At 42.8% G+C, this 14,539-nt stretch overlaps 1 protein-coding gene across 3 annotated transcripts in view; it reads right to left on the bottom strand.

Moving 5' to 3' along the window:
• The window catches only part of COL4A6 (collagen type IV alpha 6 chain), a 367,236-nt gene that overhangs the window by 156,084 nt on the left and 196,613 nt on the right, over positions 1–14,539 (bottom strand). The gene's annotated exons all lie outside the window — the stretch shown is intronic.

Here is a 14,539-nt window from a genome sequence, read left to right as displayed (position 1 = left end):
TAAAATTACCTTCAGGCTTTGTGTATAAGGTGTATATGAAACAAATGAATTTCATTTCTGTACACAAACTTTGTTTGAGCCACAAAATTATTGAATATATTGTATAAAATTACCTGCAGACTGTGTGTATAAGGTGTATATAACACATAAATGCTTTCTGTGTGTATATTTGGGTCCTATTCCCAAGATATTTCATTATGATATGCAAATATTCTAAAATACGGAATATTCCATTATCCAAAATACCCCTGGTCCCAAGCATTTTGGATATGGGAGACTCAACCTGTATTATATTATTATTAATTCAGTGCACATACTGTAGATGCTACTGTATTGTGGCTAACATACAGTATTAAACCTGAGAGGGAGTGTAAAGGCAGTGAATTTGGAACAAGAAATAACTGTTGCAATGGGTGGATGGTGCAAGATAAAGCTGTAGGCATACTTGCCTACTTTTTAAAAAGTATTTCAGGGAAATTGTGAAAGCAGCACCTAGGAGCGCGGTGATAAAGTGGGCGTGTACTGCTACATCTGAGGGGCGTGTCATAAAATTGACTTACATCCAAATGTAAATGAGCCCCAAAGCAGTTAGTAAGATTTACTTGTTGATAAAAACACAGATAGTTTTCAGAAAATACATGTAGCCATAGGGATCAATGTGCCTTATACCCAATGCAGGGAATTTATACTAATGATCCCATTTGAATGTATATATCTCTGTTTTTTTATAAATAAAAGTTTCACCACGAGTGTAAAGGCGGGTATCCACTTGCCGGTTAAAATGAGCGATTGAACGATAACGTTGCGTTCAATCGCTCATTAATCGAGCACAAATCAGGCATGAAAATGTCGGAAATGACCAGCGATGCGTGCTCCCACTGGTCGTTTCCGACATCAATCATCGCCTGAACATGCTGGTCAATCTGCCGATAATGAACAGATAGACCATGGTCAGGGATGAGGGAGGGTGCCTACACTGATAGACGCATCGTTCAGTATAGGCACTGCAGGGGAACGATTGTACGATTACAATGTTGTAATTGTACTGTCGTATCACTATCTGCTAGTGGATACGCACCTTAAGATGCAATCAGGGAGATTGCAGAGAGATTGCTACTATTTCAGGGAGTCTCCATGACAATCAGGGAGCGTTGGCAAGTATGACTGTAGGTAATTCATGGTCCATAACTAAGCTGCTATTAAACAGCAACATTTACACACTAACAATGTACTAACAAATGTGCAAGTCAAGAAAAAAAATATTTTTTCATAGTTTGAATCATTGGACACTGTATATACATGATGTTAGACCATACTTGCTGCAATTTAAACGGTGTCCTCTGGGAGATACCAGGAGGGCCTGTTGTGAGGGAGGGCACCAAGATTAGTGTCAGTGCGGCCACACTGTACAAAGCATCACTTTGTGGTACTGTTCAGCAATGAGCGGCGCCACAATTATGTGATGTCCGAAATGTACCTGGACAATCCGGAAAACTAGCTAATTATGTCTAAGACATTTGTAATGCTTATTTACTAAATGAATGGTAATTCTTCTGTGGACCATTGTTCCATGATAACACCAACCCGATAAAAAATTGGCAACCAAATCTTGGATACAGAGGACAGTCAGGGTGCTGTCCATATAAAGGCTTGCTGAGACTAACATTTACTTTTCCAATGATGTAACTGTACCTAACATGTGAACACCCCTAACACACCTCTACAAGTGGCCGCAAGCCTAAGATAAGTCCTACTTCAAATGGGCCACACTTTGGTATGCAAGGTAGGGTAGAACATTTTATTTTTACACACTGCAAATTAATGTACATCAGACTCTAATCTCCATAACTGCGAATTCTAAACAAACATTGCTGATTCCAACTTTGTTACAGTTAATAAATTAAAGGGGAAACAAATCTGAAATATATATATATATATATATATAAGTATCTATACAGTATATATATATATATATATATATATATATATATATATACACATGTGTGTGTTGCTTTCAATTTATTTATATTTCCACTGATTTACAGGACAATGTGTTGGAACCGAGGACTCTATATCACTAGCATGTACTTGTTCACATAAAACTAAAAAGAGCAGACACAGCACTACTGAAAATTTGTGCAATGTAATGTAATAATTCAGCAGGGGGAGCTCCACTCTTTATCACGTCAGTGCAGATTGTAGGAGGTTACGCTGATGCAGGTTCTCACTTTAGTTATTAGAAGCCACTACACTTGTAGGAACCTGCCAAGTCAAAGTTTATTTGTTCATTTCCTAGAAAATCTTCTATAACTGGAAAGCTAAATGTACAGCAGCGAGTGAAGGTATTTGTACTATAGATGGGAACATCTGGACCTAAGAACCACAGCGTGATGTCACTCAGCCAGTAGGACAGGATATAAACTTTCACCTATCATCCAGGTATTGGGCGCTCTGAATAAACATTAACAAGTATAGTTTCCATTAGCTATATCAGGTTTTTAAAATATGTCCCTGAGAAATGTCCTTATTTGTAAAGTGATAAGACATTAGCACAACCTCTGCAGAGTATAGACATTACATATTTCTGTCCATTTTATAGCAAAAATAATTTTATTTGTTGGATTTAAGGTTAAGTAAATCAAACTGGTGAATGTGACATGTACTTTCTGTCTCTCCCAGATCTTGCCTTGACTTCAACAGTTCCCCCTCTGACTACAGGAATTCCAGTCCTTTAGATATCCTTGTCTTTGCAAAAGTTAATTATCTGTATTGTTAAATCATCAGTCTCTGTCTGGAGGATCCCATGATTGGTAAGAGTAGGTACAGCATGAGGTTAGAAGAGTTGCAGTATATTCCTGCTGCTCCTATAAGCTAGGCTTATAATAACTATAGATTATTTAACTCAATTATACAGATAATTGTGTTGGTCAACCCTATAACATTCATTTGCTCTATAGTGGATTGCACAGAAGATAAATAACTTTACTTTGCTGATTCAACACAGGTTTTCTTTAATATTTTAAATGACGTTACTCGAGTTTATTAATATGCATCATAAACAAATTATTATTGGTGTAAACAAAACACATATGCAAAATGAATACAATAAAACAAATGTAATGCATTTTTATATTTAAGAAATTACATAAAATAGTCTCAGTCTAAGTATTTCATCTGCCACACAGTGTACAAATAGCGCTTAGTAAAGGTATTCGCCATACATTATTCAGGTGGAACGTCTCTCCTCCAGTTTAGTGAACCCCTTCTCAGTGTTATGCAAACATGTTCTTGAATTGAAGATACCTTTAATAAGCACTAAAGGGCCCATTTATCAAACCTTTACTGCAGCAAAAAGTACAGTATTCACCAGAGAAAGGGTAATTTTAAGATCAGGGCAATTCATTAAGACCTTCACGCCGAACATTAACATATTTAGCGATGGATACCTCCATCCCAATTTAAGGAGCACCAAAAAGCTAAGGTTTCAGAGTTTCCCCGGTTGCCTATGCCATCTTTAGGTGCTGTGGACACCGATTACCATTGGTAAAGCACAGGCGACAGTGAGCTTTATGGAGCATACACACGGTCAGATTTGTCAGATCTGTCAGATGAACGAATTGAACGATTTTACCAAAGATTTGAACGATTTTTGACTGCATTAAAATGAATGGAATCGTCCAAGTCTGACTGCAAACATATCAGATGTCAGATATCGTTATCTGACCATTGGGAACGCGCATCGTTCAAATCGTTCCTCTGACAGATCTGACAGATATGTCAGATTTTCCTTCAGATATGAACGATTTTTTTAATCATTATCTTTCAGATCTGAAGAAAAATCTGACCGTGTGTACGCTCCATTACCATTTTCAAATATGTTAAAATGGATACAGACTTTTCAATAGGAAACTGTTTCACAGGGACAACTTCTTTTTGAAAGCACTGTCCCAGCAAGCAAGAATTTCTAATTAATTAGAGAAATCGGAGCTCAACAATTCAAAATTAATTGTTATTTATCATGGAAAAAAATCTAAAAAAAAAAAAAGTGTTCTTTGTAGTATAATGTGACAGCTAATAATCTCATACTGACTCTGGATCTGTCTTGGAGATTGCCTGATCCCCTCTATCGATCGGAACTCAATCGTAAAGGAATCATACCTCAAAAAATATATCTAGATTGGAGAGATATTTGTAGGTTTTAAACACTTTAGATGCTTTTCAGTGTTTACATTTTAAAATTTCTCTGTAAACGGGGAATAATTCGGTAAGCGAAAGCACTGGTCCTTTTGTATCTAGTAGCTCTATTGCTTTTGTTGATGCGTTTTATTTTATTTAGTGTGTTATTACGGTGTATGTTTGTATAAAGAATAAGAATATTTGTGAGACAAGCTTTTTTTATTTTATTTTGCCTGTGTATTTTTTTTTTCAGGCAAATGGTTTGTTTATACATACTGATATATTTAATTTAGTCTATCTGGATGGTATCTGCCATTCGCGCTTTGTGTTTCATTTTTGTCTGTGCTTGAATTGGATAGCAGTGTGCTATTTTTACATTTATTATTTTGTATTATTATTTTTTGCTGCATCTGTAAAAGTACACTCCTAAATGAAGAGGAGAGCAGGTGGGTTCAGTTACAAGGAAGTCTATTACGCCAGCTAATATGTACTATATAGGTCAGGGCAAGGCCTATAGAAACTTGCTTTGGCGTGGGTGGGTTAGTTTGTGCATTATTTGTACAAAACATGTAAAATAAAGCTTCTCTGTGTATTTAACATCACACGCATGGCTTTGCTATTGAGTGATTGAGTGCTGAGAGATTTTTTTGCCTATCTTATATCCATGTCATAATAGGCTAGTCAAAGCAAGCCTCATTCATCCCAAAAAGTGTAAAACAGAGCATGGAATCCCCATTTATCTTGTATAGAGTTTCTAACATTTAATAACGCTAAAAAACATTTGAAAATATATATATATTTTTTTTGCTTGAACTTAATTTATTATTTCTGAGATCCTCCATAGATTGTTCATGCTTGTCCAATAGTTCAACAAATGGGTTATCTGTGGTTTCAGACGCTAAGAGATCAAATTGTTGAGTTATGTTAATTAGTCAAGTGTCCCTGTAAGGTAGAAATGTCCATATTTTTGGTGTTAGCTTACTAGACAGTAAAAATGCTCATATTGTGTTACTGGGTGACATTTATATACGTCTTCTTCTTAGTATCTGAATTATTTTATTGTACATTGCAATATTTATACAGATTAGCCAGGGTACATCACATTAGTGTGGTATAACTGGCCCAGGACTGGATGAGACCATTATTTGGTTGGCTTACATCCCTCCCAGGGACTTTTTCAGCCAATACAGATGAATACTGCAATGCAGTCAGGAATTTCCATCATCTTTAGGAGCCTATTCATGATGTTAATTATCGGGGTCTGAATGGACCCCGATAATTAACATTCTAACTCGCCGCGGCCACTGAAGCAATTCAGCAGTGCTCCGCGCGGTGGCAGCTGATGTGAAATCAGCTGCCCCCACGAGCGGCTTTACTGCTCCTTTCGGAGCAGTGAATCTTTTCACTGCTCCTGACGGCGGTGTGCATGCGCGACCTACAGGTCACGCATGCGCACAAGAACCCCGACATCCGGCGGACGGAGCTGGACAGGGGCGGAGGTATCTGAAAGTATCCCTTCAGAGCGGGTAGCGATCCACAAGCGGGGGTATTCGCCATCTGAAGATGGCAAATGCTGCCGCAGTCAAGCTCCGAAAATACAATATTTTCGGAGCTTGATGAATTCTGTCCCCATACTACTGTATGGGGACAGCGGGCCATTCTGCAAACAGAAGGTAAGTAGGAGATATCTGTGATATCTCCTGCTTTACCGTCTTAATGAATGGCCCGAATACTTAATTTTCACAATTGCAGGTGAAAATTTGCTTTTTCGCCTGCTTTTGTGAAAATTAAGTGATGATGAATATAATATTTTATTATATTATTTTAGAAGTCAGTAAATATATTGTATGATATTTGCAGTGCCCCAAGGTCCACTTGGAACACTGCAAACATATATTAAAATAGAGCAGAGAGCAAAACATGGTGTTACCATGTTATCAATATCATCCAATAAGATGTTTTCATAAATTGACTACATGTAACAAAAATGGTAGAAACCGGTTAATAGGAGCAACACCAAGGATTTCCCCTGCATTACTTTTCTTTCATGTCGCCAGTTATACTGAATATCCCCTCAGATAGCATATACTCAATACTATATTATAATAGATCAGGGCCAGTGCAAGGTCTCTCTGTACACTAGGGAAAGACTCAGCCTAGCGCGCCCCTCCCCCCATTCCCCTTTGGTAGGGAGATACAGGTGGTCACTGGATGGGCTGGGGTGAATTGTGTAAACTGTACACTTACTATTTATGTATCTATGAAGACTGACTGGCTCAGTCTCTTCTGAGCCTGGGCGGCAATCCATTCCCTGCTCCTCATTTCTGAGAGGAAGAGGCAGACGCTGCGGGGAGAATGGAGACCAGTGTTCAGCAGTGCTGGGGCAAACTGTCTCAGTAACTGACAGCAGTGGCTGTGGTTGGCTAGACCAGCATCGCGGATGCTGTTAGACCACCACAGACACAGCCATAGTACAATGTTAAGTTATATTTTAGTTAAGCACATTTATCAGCGGCGTGCAGCGCCCCTAGGCTGCTGCCTAATGGTGGTGTCAGCCCTGTACTAAATGTTGTCCCTAGCGCTGCCTGGGATTTCCTCTTCTCTCTTCAGAGCTCCACACCCTTCTTTTTCTCCTCCATTCTCTACCTCTTACTCCATCTGTCCCTTCCCACCCATCTGTATATTTCTCTGATCAGCACTTGATTTTATTATATAAAGTATCCTTAGAATTACCTTTTTTCTTTTCAGCTTTAAAATTGTTCTTTTTGGGATGTCCTTGTAGATTGCTTGCAATTTGTGCATAAATGGCCTGACAATGGAGCTGTGATAACTGCGTATTTACTGCATGCTAATAAAACTAACTAACATGGCCACAGGGGAGATTCAGGGGAAGAGAGTGGATGGCGGTGAGGTCACTTCCACCAACCAGGATACACATACATCTACATCCTCCCTTCTTTTTAAACAAACAATAACAGGTGTGTGAATGCAGAACAGTGAACATTTGGGAATGCAGAAACAAACAGATGCAAAGAATGCGGGAGGAAGGATACAAGAAGACTAAGGGACAAAGTCTTGAAACCTAGAATTGGTCTTGGAGACCCTGCCAGATCTACTGATAAACACTTGGGTAAGTAAGTAGAGCGGGTTGGGTATGGGATCCCTGCGGTCTGGATGCAGACAGTCAGAATATTGACAGCGGCACCCCGACAGTCAGCGGTTGGGATTCTGGAGCCGGAATTCAGACTGCTATCGGGATTATGGTGCCGGGATTCTAAACGCCGGCATCCTGACCGCCGGGATGCCGGCTTCATACCAGTAGAGAAGACTCCTCTTACAACCTGTATGTGCTGGGAACAAACACAGAGGTATTTGGGACTCCTACATTTATAGAGTCTCTGTTTGAAACAATGGGTTAACTTGCACAAATGGCTGGTGGTGGCAGAGGCATTATTAAAGGTTCAGTTACTCCTAACAGGTTGGGTACGGGATAACTGCGGTAAGGATGCAGACGGGTAGAATACCAACAATGGCATCCCAACAGTCACAATCCCCACAAAATTTGGTAAATAAGCCTAACCCTTACCCTAGCCCACCTTTCCAGCAGCCTAACCCTAACACTCCCCTGCCCCCCGCAGCCTATCCCTAACCCTCCCCTCTCGCAGCCTAAGCTCCCTGAGTGCCTAACCCAAACCTTAAAACATACTTTCGGGATGTCAGTGGTCGGGATTCAGGCGCAGGGATTCTGACCGCTGGCATCCTGGGATTCAGACTGTTGTTGGGATTCTGACCGCTATCATTCTGACCATCATCCTAACAATTGCCGTCTGTTACACTAATATAAAGGGTCATCAGCTTCCACAACAAATCTGCTAGGCCTGTTAGCAAATCCTTGAACTGTGTCCAATTTATGAAATTACACTGGAGTTTGGATACATACAGTTTGCCCAGGCTGTAGATGTGTCAAACGGTGTGAGGATCCGTCATAGGTTACCTGTTGTATGGAATGTGTGAGCACACTGTAAATGTCATGTTCCACATGTGGTGGTAATTTGCACTTGGACACGGGTATAACAGTGCAGGTGGCGTTGAAAGGACAAGCTGTGCAAGAGAGGGATATCCAACCCTGTGAGTGTTCCTAAGATTAAGAGCACCAGGAACAAGTCTGACCCATCCCAGTAACATTTATCTTGCAAATGTCTGGCAGAGCGAACTGCCCTTTCAGCAAGTTTATTTGACTGTGGGTATCTTGGGCTATTGTTCTTGTGTGTTTCGTCCCAGTCAGTTGTGAATTGTGAAGGCATATCAGAACCTCATGTAGGGTTAGAGGTCCCCTGGCGTGATGGAGACACCAGCTGCTATGATACAGTTAATGATGCACCTGAGAGGTATAAAGCTTTTGGAGAACATAGGGAATGACGTAACACTGACCCTCCTCAAAATGGGTCATAACTACATGTGCAGTCATGCGACTGAGCGCTGCAATAACTTTGTCTCTCATGGCAAGGGGAATACGCTTGGGAGACACATGTGATAGGGAACAGGCAGCTTTCCGATGGTAGAGGTCAGCAAAGTCTCTAATCTCTGGGACATCTAGTTGAGTAACATGTATTTCAGCACCTAGTGTAATTAAACCCAGCTTGATACTGTCTGGCAGACCGAGGACCAGCTTGATATCACAGTCCACTACATATTTATCCTCCTATACCGAGTGTCTTTGCACCATATGGAGTGAGATGCCCAGCACAACTGGGACGCTTCAACTCGGGTAGCGCAGTAAACTGTTTTCTAATTTTGCGTCACATCGCAGTTGCATGCAAAGCTGCTCATAGTGTTCCAGAGATGCCGGGCTGTGACTATTGTCACACAGCATTTGGTATAACCCAAGGACTGAGTTGTAGATGAAGCATAATGGAACAAAGAGGGAGGAATAGCTGCAGCCACTTGTATCAGAACCCTTTTTGCACTGATTTCAGACTCAGTCGTACATAGTACCACAAGTCCCAGCGGTCAGTGTAAGTTAGTCGCTCCCGGTTGTTTTGCAGTGTGAATAAGATGCACATTTTGAGCAAAGTGGATGCTCTGCATGGCTGAGTCACCCCAACCCTTTGAATCGACTTAAGCCATAGTAAATGAGGATACATCTGTATGTGAAATATCAGTGGAAAGTTTGTAGAATCAATGGTGGCCACACCTAAGTCTGGATCACATGACCACCGTATGCAATAAGATTCACTGTGTGACATACATGCCTACCTTCCCGGTTTTCGCGGGAGGCTCCCGATTTTTCGGGTAACCCCCCACACCCCCGGAAGGGTAGGCATTTCTCCCGCATTCTGCCCACTTCCTAGCGAAGTGGACAGAATGAGGAGAATACCCGCGCCAATCGCGGGTCTCCGTGTAGGGGGCGGGGCTTAAAACATGATTCTACATGAATCATGTCACTTGGCCCCGCCCCCTATGCAAATTCTTGACTACCGTGGCAATTTAACCGCGAGGGGGCGGGGCTTAATGACGCGAATTGTCAGGCCCCGCCCCCATCGCCCCCCTCCTGCTTCTTTTACCCGGGCTTCTCCCGGGAAGAGTTCTGTAAAGGTAGGCAACTCTGCTGTGTGAGAGCTTTGACCACAGCCCAGGGGATTGGGAATCTGCGCATGTTCCTGACCTGTACTGTGCATGTGCAGTACGGGCCAATGATCCTGCACGCAGTCCGGCAGCAGACTGTCAGTGATTGACAGTCTACTGCCATTTCTAGGTGGGGAGGGGGCAGGGATGGCCTCTGTTTCCGTTGTGGGGGAATAGAGAGGCCAGGATCTCCGTCACCTCTTTTACAGATCTGAAGCGTTCGGCTTGCGTGTCCCCATGGTCACTCAGCCGGCCGAAGGGATCGCAGATAATCCAATGCTGAGTCCTTGGATGCAGCTCGGATCAGTAATACAGGCAGGAGGCATAACGCTTCCTGCTGGATTACCATATTACAGCTATATCACAGCTGCTAGCATGTTATCAGCGTCAGTAGTATATCTGTCCACAGCTGAATCAGCCCCTCTGTTTTGCAGTGATTTCTGAAACTCAAGTGATTTTGGAAGCTACACTGATTTCTGTTCTGTAAGTCAGTCTGCTCCTGATATACCTTATATACCACACGGTATGAGAATACGCTGCCTGCACTGTCATTTACTCCTAATTTGCGGGACAGTATTTAACAGAAGTGTAAATATGCCTGTTCCCTGGCGTGTCATTTGCACCAAGTATATGCTGGTGCAAAGGCGAACTGATTATTATTATTAAACTAGCTGGGATACCCAGAATTGCCCGGGTTGAAGACTGGCCCCTAAAGTACTCCTGCAGCCTTCATTTTTTTACATTGTTCTCGCCTACAACCTGGATTACTATGCAAATTAGTTGTAAATGACAGTGCAGGCAGCGTATTCTCATGCTTTCTGCTGGGATACGTTTAAGATACCGGCGGTCGCAATCCCGACTGCCGGCATCTAGAATCCTTAATCCCAGCTAGGGTTAAATGACAGGCGTCTACAATCCAGACGTCTGTCAATTTCCTGACGCCAGCACACCGGCGCCCGGCACCCCGATCGAAGGGATGCCGGGCGCCGCAAGCGGACAGCCACGGGGGGAGAGGGTTAGGTTTAAGCCACCCGGGGGGGCTTAGGGTTAGGCACACCCCGGGAGGGTTAGGCTAGGGGGAGGGAGGGTTAGGCCCCCCCCTAGGTCTTAGGGTTAGGCACCCCCACCTGGGATTTAGGTTTAGGCAGCGGGGAAGGGGGGGTTAGGTTAGACACTTAGAGGGGGGAGGTTAGGGTTAGGCACTTGGGGGGGAGGTTAGGGTTAGGCACCCCTAAGGTGGGTTAGGGCTAGGAGGTTAGAATAGAATAGCTTATACTTACCTTTAAGTTTGGGATTTCCAGTGCTGTCGGTCTTCCGCTGCCGGGCTCTGCTGTTTTGTCGGGCTGCCACAGCTGGGATTCGAACCGTCGGTCATGTGGCAGCCGGGATCCCATACCGAATGCCTTTCTGCTATATCAGGAGCAGACTGACTTACAGAACAGAAATCAGTGTAGCTTCCAAAATGTTCAACAGTCTGTCCCGTATTTGCGTCAACATGCACTCATGTGAGAAAATGAGTTACATTCCCTCAACTGTATTTTCAGTTACACACATCGCAAACCAGGGTATATCAGTGTGGAGTTTGTATGTTCTCCTTGTGTTTATTTGCACAGGTTTCTTTCAGCTGCTCAGATACTACTGGACTGCAGGAAGTGTATTTGTATCACACATCTTGTCATTGTTCTTAGGGCCTGATTCAGAGCCGCTCGTAAGCGGCCACTCGTTCGCTCCGAGCGATGTTCGCACATCTGCGCATGCGTATGGGTCGTAATGCGCATGCGCCAACCAGTCATTGCGGTCGGAAATCGTGTGTTCGCAAAATTGCGAGTGCCTGCTAATTTGAGTGACAGGATGAGGCGTTTGTGGGTGGTAACAGGGGAAGGTGCTTGAAAACGGGGAGTGGAGATCTGAACGCAGGCGTGCCAAACGGTCAAAACGGGCGTTTTAAGGGTGTGCATAATTAACAAAGCAGCGTCATCGGCCATGTCACTTGGTTGTCTCTTAGCCTGAACTGTTCGCATGATTGCGGTAGGAAAATCCAACCACAAGCACTGCGAGCAGTTCAGACGCCTTTCGATGTACTCGATTAATCTAATAAATAGCGGAGATGACGTATGATGCGAATGGCCAGGGGGCGTTTTTACAAAATAGCGAGCGTATATTTTGTTCGCTCGCTCAGACATAGAGGCGTCAACAGACCGCAAAGAGAAAGCGCTCTATTTAAATATCCGGCCCCTTTTTCTGAACGAGCGATCGCAAATAGCGTCCAGCTCTGAATCAGGCCCTTAATTTGTACTCAAGTATTTGTATGTTGCCAGTATTAAGCTGGCCACACACAAGACCAACTTTCATCCAACCATCCAACTAGTTGATTGATTGGAATGAAAATCTGGTAACGTATGGGAGTAACTGATGATCAGCAATTTGCTCCTAAATGCCAGAAAATAGATGAAAATTTTCGTTCAGACAAGTTTGTTAAATGTTTGATCTAAACAATTTGCTCAAACAGTTTTTGTCCATTTTCCGGCGTTTGGGAGAAAATTGCCGATTGTCATTTGCTTTCATACCTTACCAGATTTTCATTCCAACCATGGTTGGATGTAAGTTGGTCTAGTGTGTGTCCAGCTTGACACTAAGGGCCTGATTCAGAGATGTACATTCATCTAATGGTTAGGGCCTGCACCAGACCTGTTCTGTGCATGTGCGGATCGGAGATGTGGTTGGTCACCGTTCTCAGAAACAGGGGTGTTGTTCCCGTTTTCTGGGAGGGACGAGGCCAGGATTTGCATCAGCGGATGCAGATTCCTGGCCTTTGAAGTGACCAGCACTGGGTCAGGCTGTGGGAGGCTTCAGCTCCCACTGCCTGACCAATGAAGCAACCATCACGATGTTTGCGAAGGTGCTCGCAAACGCAGCAAGGAGGTGTCTGACACCGCCTTCTGCATTTGCATTAGGAAGGATGGAATTGCAAAGCTGCTTGTGTGCGGCTCTGCAATTCCGTCCATCTCTAAATAAGGCCCTAAGGATTTTGGCCCACATTCAGAGGCAGAAGCGATCGCTCTCTCTGAATGAGGGCGGCTGCTTCTTTTTTTTAGTGCGGCCTCCTGGTCACTAGCTAAGCTGTGGGTTACCACCCACAGCTTAGCGACCGACCAGGGTGATGGTCGCGATGGTCAAGACCATCACGACCATCGGAGCTTGCGACGAGACCCTAAGGTTGGGTCTCGGCAACCGCAAGCCCCAGGGAGCTTCCTGCTCTGATCGAGCAGGAAACTCCCCACTGACATCACTGCTGATGTCAGTGCGGCCACCCACAAAATGGCAAGCGTTCCGTTAGGAACGCCTCCGTTTGTGTAGCCACCCCGCCCACAAAACGGGCCGAGCCCAACATCGACAGCCGGCCCTTTTGTAGTGAGCAGTTTCTCTCTCGCTCCGGGGCTTGCGCACGTGCAGTGCGGCAGCTGCACGTGTGCAGGACCAAAACATCGACCCGGTTGCGAGCGCTCAGCGCTCGCAACCGGGTCTGAATAAGGTCCTTTGTGTAGACATACAAATAAACAATGATTATAATGAATTGAGACTGCTTGCTCCACTTAGGCAAACACTGTTGTGAATCATTGCTTAATATGTTTGCACTATATAAATTAATGTTAATGAATAAATAATAAAAGAAATATTATGGTATGTGGATCCTTAAATCTATTGTATAAACACATTATGAGCAATTATGCAAAAACTGCACCTGTCTTGTGTAAATAGTTTGTAATCCTCTAGTGGATACCACAATACCTATCCCATCAAAACATGAAATTCTCTGATTTCACTGACTGTCGATCAAACTAAATCTCCATGGACTGATAATAGATTTTTTTTCCTTTTGGTGTATTATGCTGCTAACACCACATTTAGTTCCAGATCTGGGCTCTTTAAATTCTGCATTATGAAATGTCCTGTCATTGAGAATCTGGCTTCCACTGTCAAACTCTATAAATATATAATTCAGAGACCGTATAAGGCAGCAGTGTTTGGTGAGAGGGCAGAGGTTGGCAACTGCTTATTAATAAGTTCTGGGAAGAAACAGAATGGGAGAAAATGGAAATTTAGCCATAAAAAGAACAATTAAAATGTCTGTCAACTGCAATTTTGAATATATTTCTCAGATGTTGCATATAATGAGTATTATATAAAAAATGCAACACATTTTGGAACATGTCAATGATGTGACTGTGATCTGTAAATTAATGTGAACTATGAGTTATGATTTCAAGAACTCAATTAATTCAATTAAGTATTTTCCTGGTCGATATATATTACTTTATTTAATTGAATGTGTATGTTACTGATTTGAAGATTTAGCACAAATCTTCTTGTCCCAAGCTAGTAACAGGCCATGTTTGGAAGGATTCACCTGCTCCATTTAAAGAGTTAAAATAGTATTTTAATTTATGAACTGTATAGTTAAGATGTTAAAGTGACCTAAAGCTGGCTTCTTATTGGCTGCAAGACCCGAGACATCACAGTAGTCAGCTGAATTCCTGCTATTACTCGCATGCTATTAAGACAGGAAAAGGAAGTCTGTGGCCAGGGATTAATATAACTGAATGTGAATATCAAGTGATAAAACAGCCTGGGCCATTTTGTAAGTTGGATGTAGAAATGTCACTATCCCTCCTAATGTAGATAGAATTGGAGTGAGCTCTAATAAAACAGTAAAAGGCTTCACACAGACACTTCAATG

The sequence above is a fragment of the Taudactylus pleione genome, unplaced genomic scaffold (genome assembly GCF_031769625.1).
Source record: "Taudactylus pleione unplaced genomic scaffold, aTauple2 ptg000296l, whole genome shotgun sequence".
In the NCBI taxonomy this organism is placed as follows: domain Eukaryota; kingdom Metazoa; phylum Chordata; class Amphibia; order Anura; family Myobatrachidae; genus Taudactylus; species Taudactylus pleione.
The sequence above is the reverse complement of the archived record's forward strand: the minus strand, read 5'-3'. Positions and strand labels throughout refer to the sequence as shown.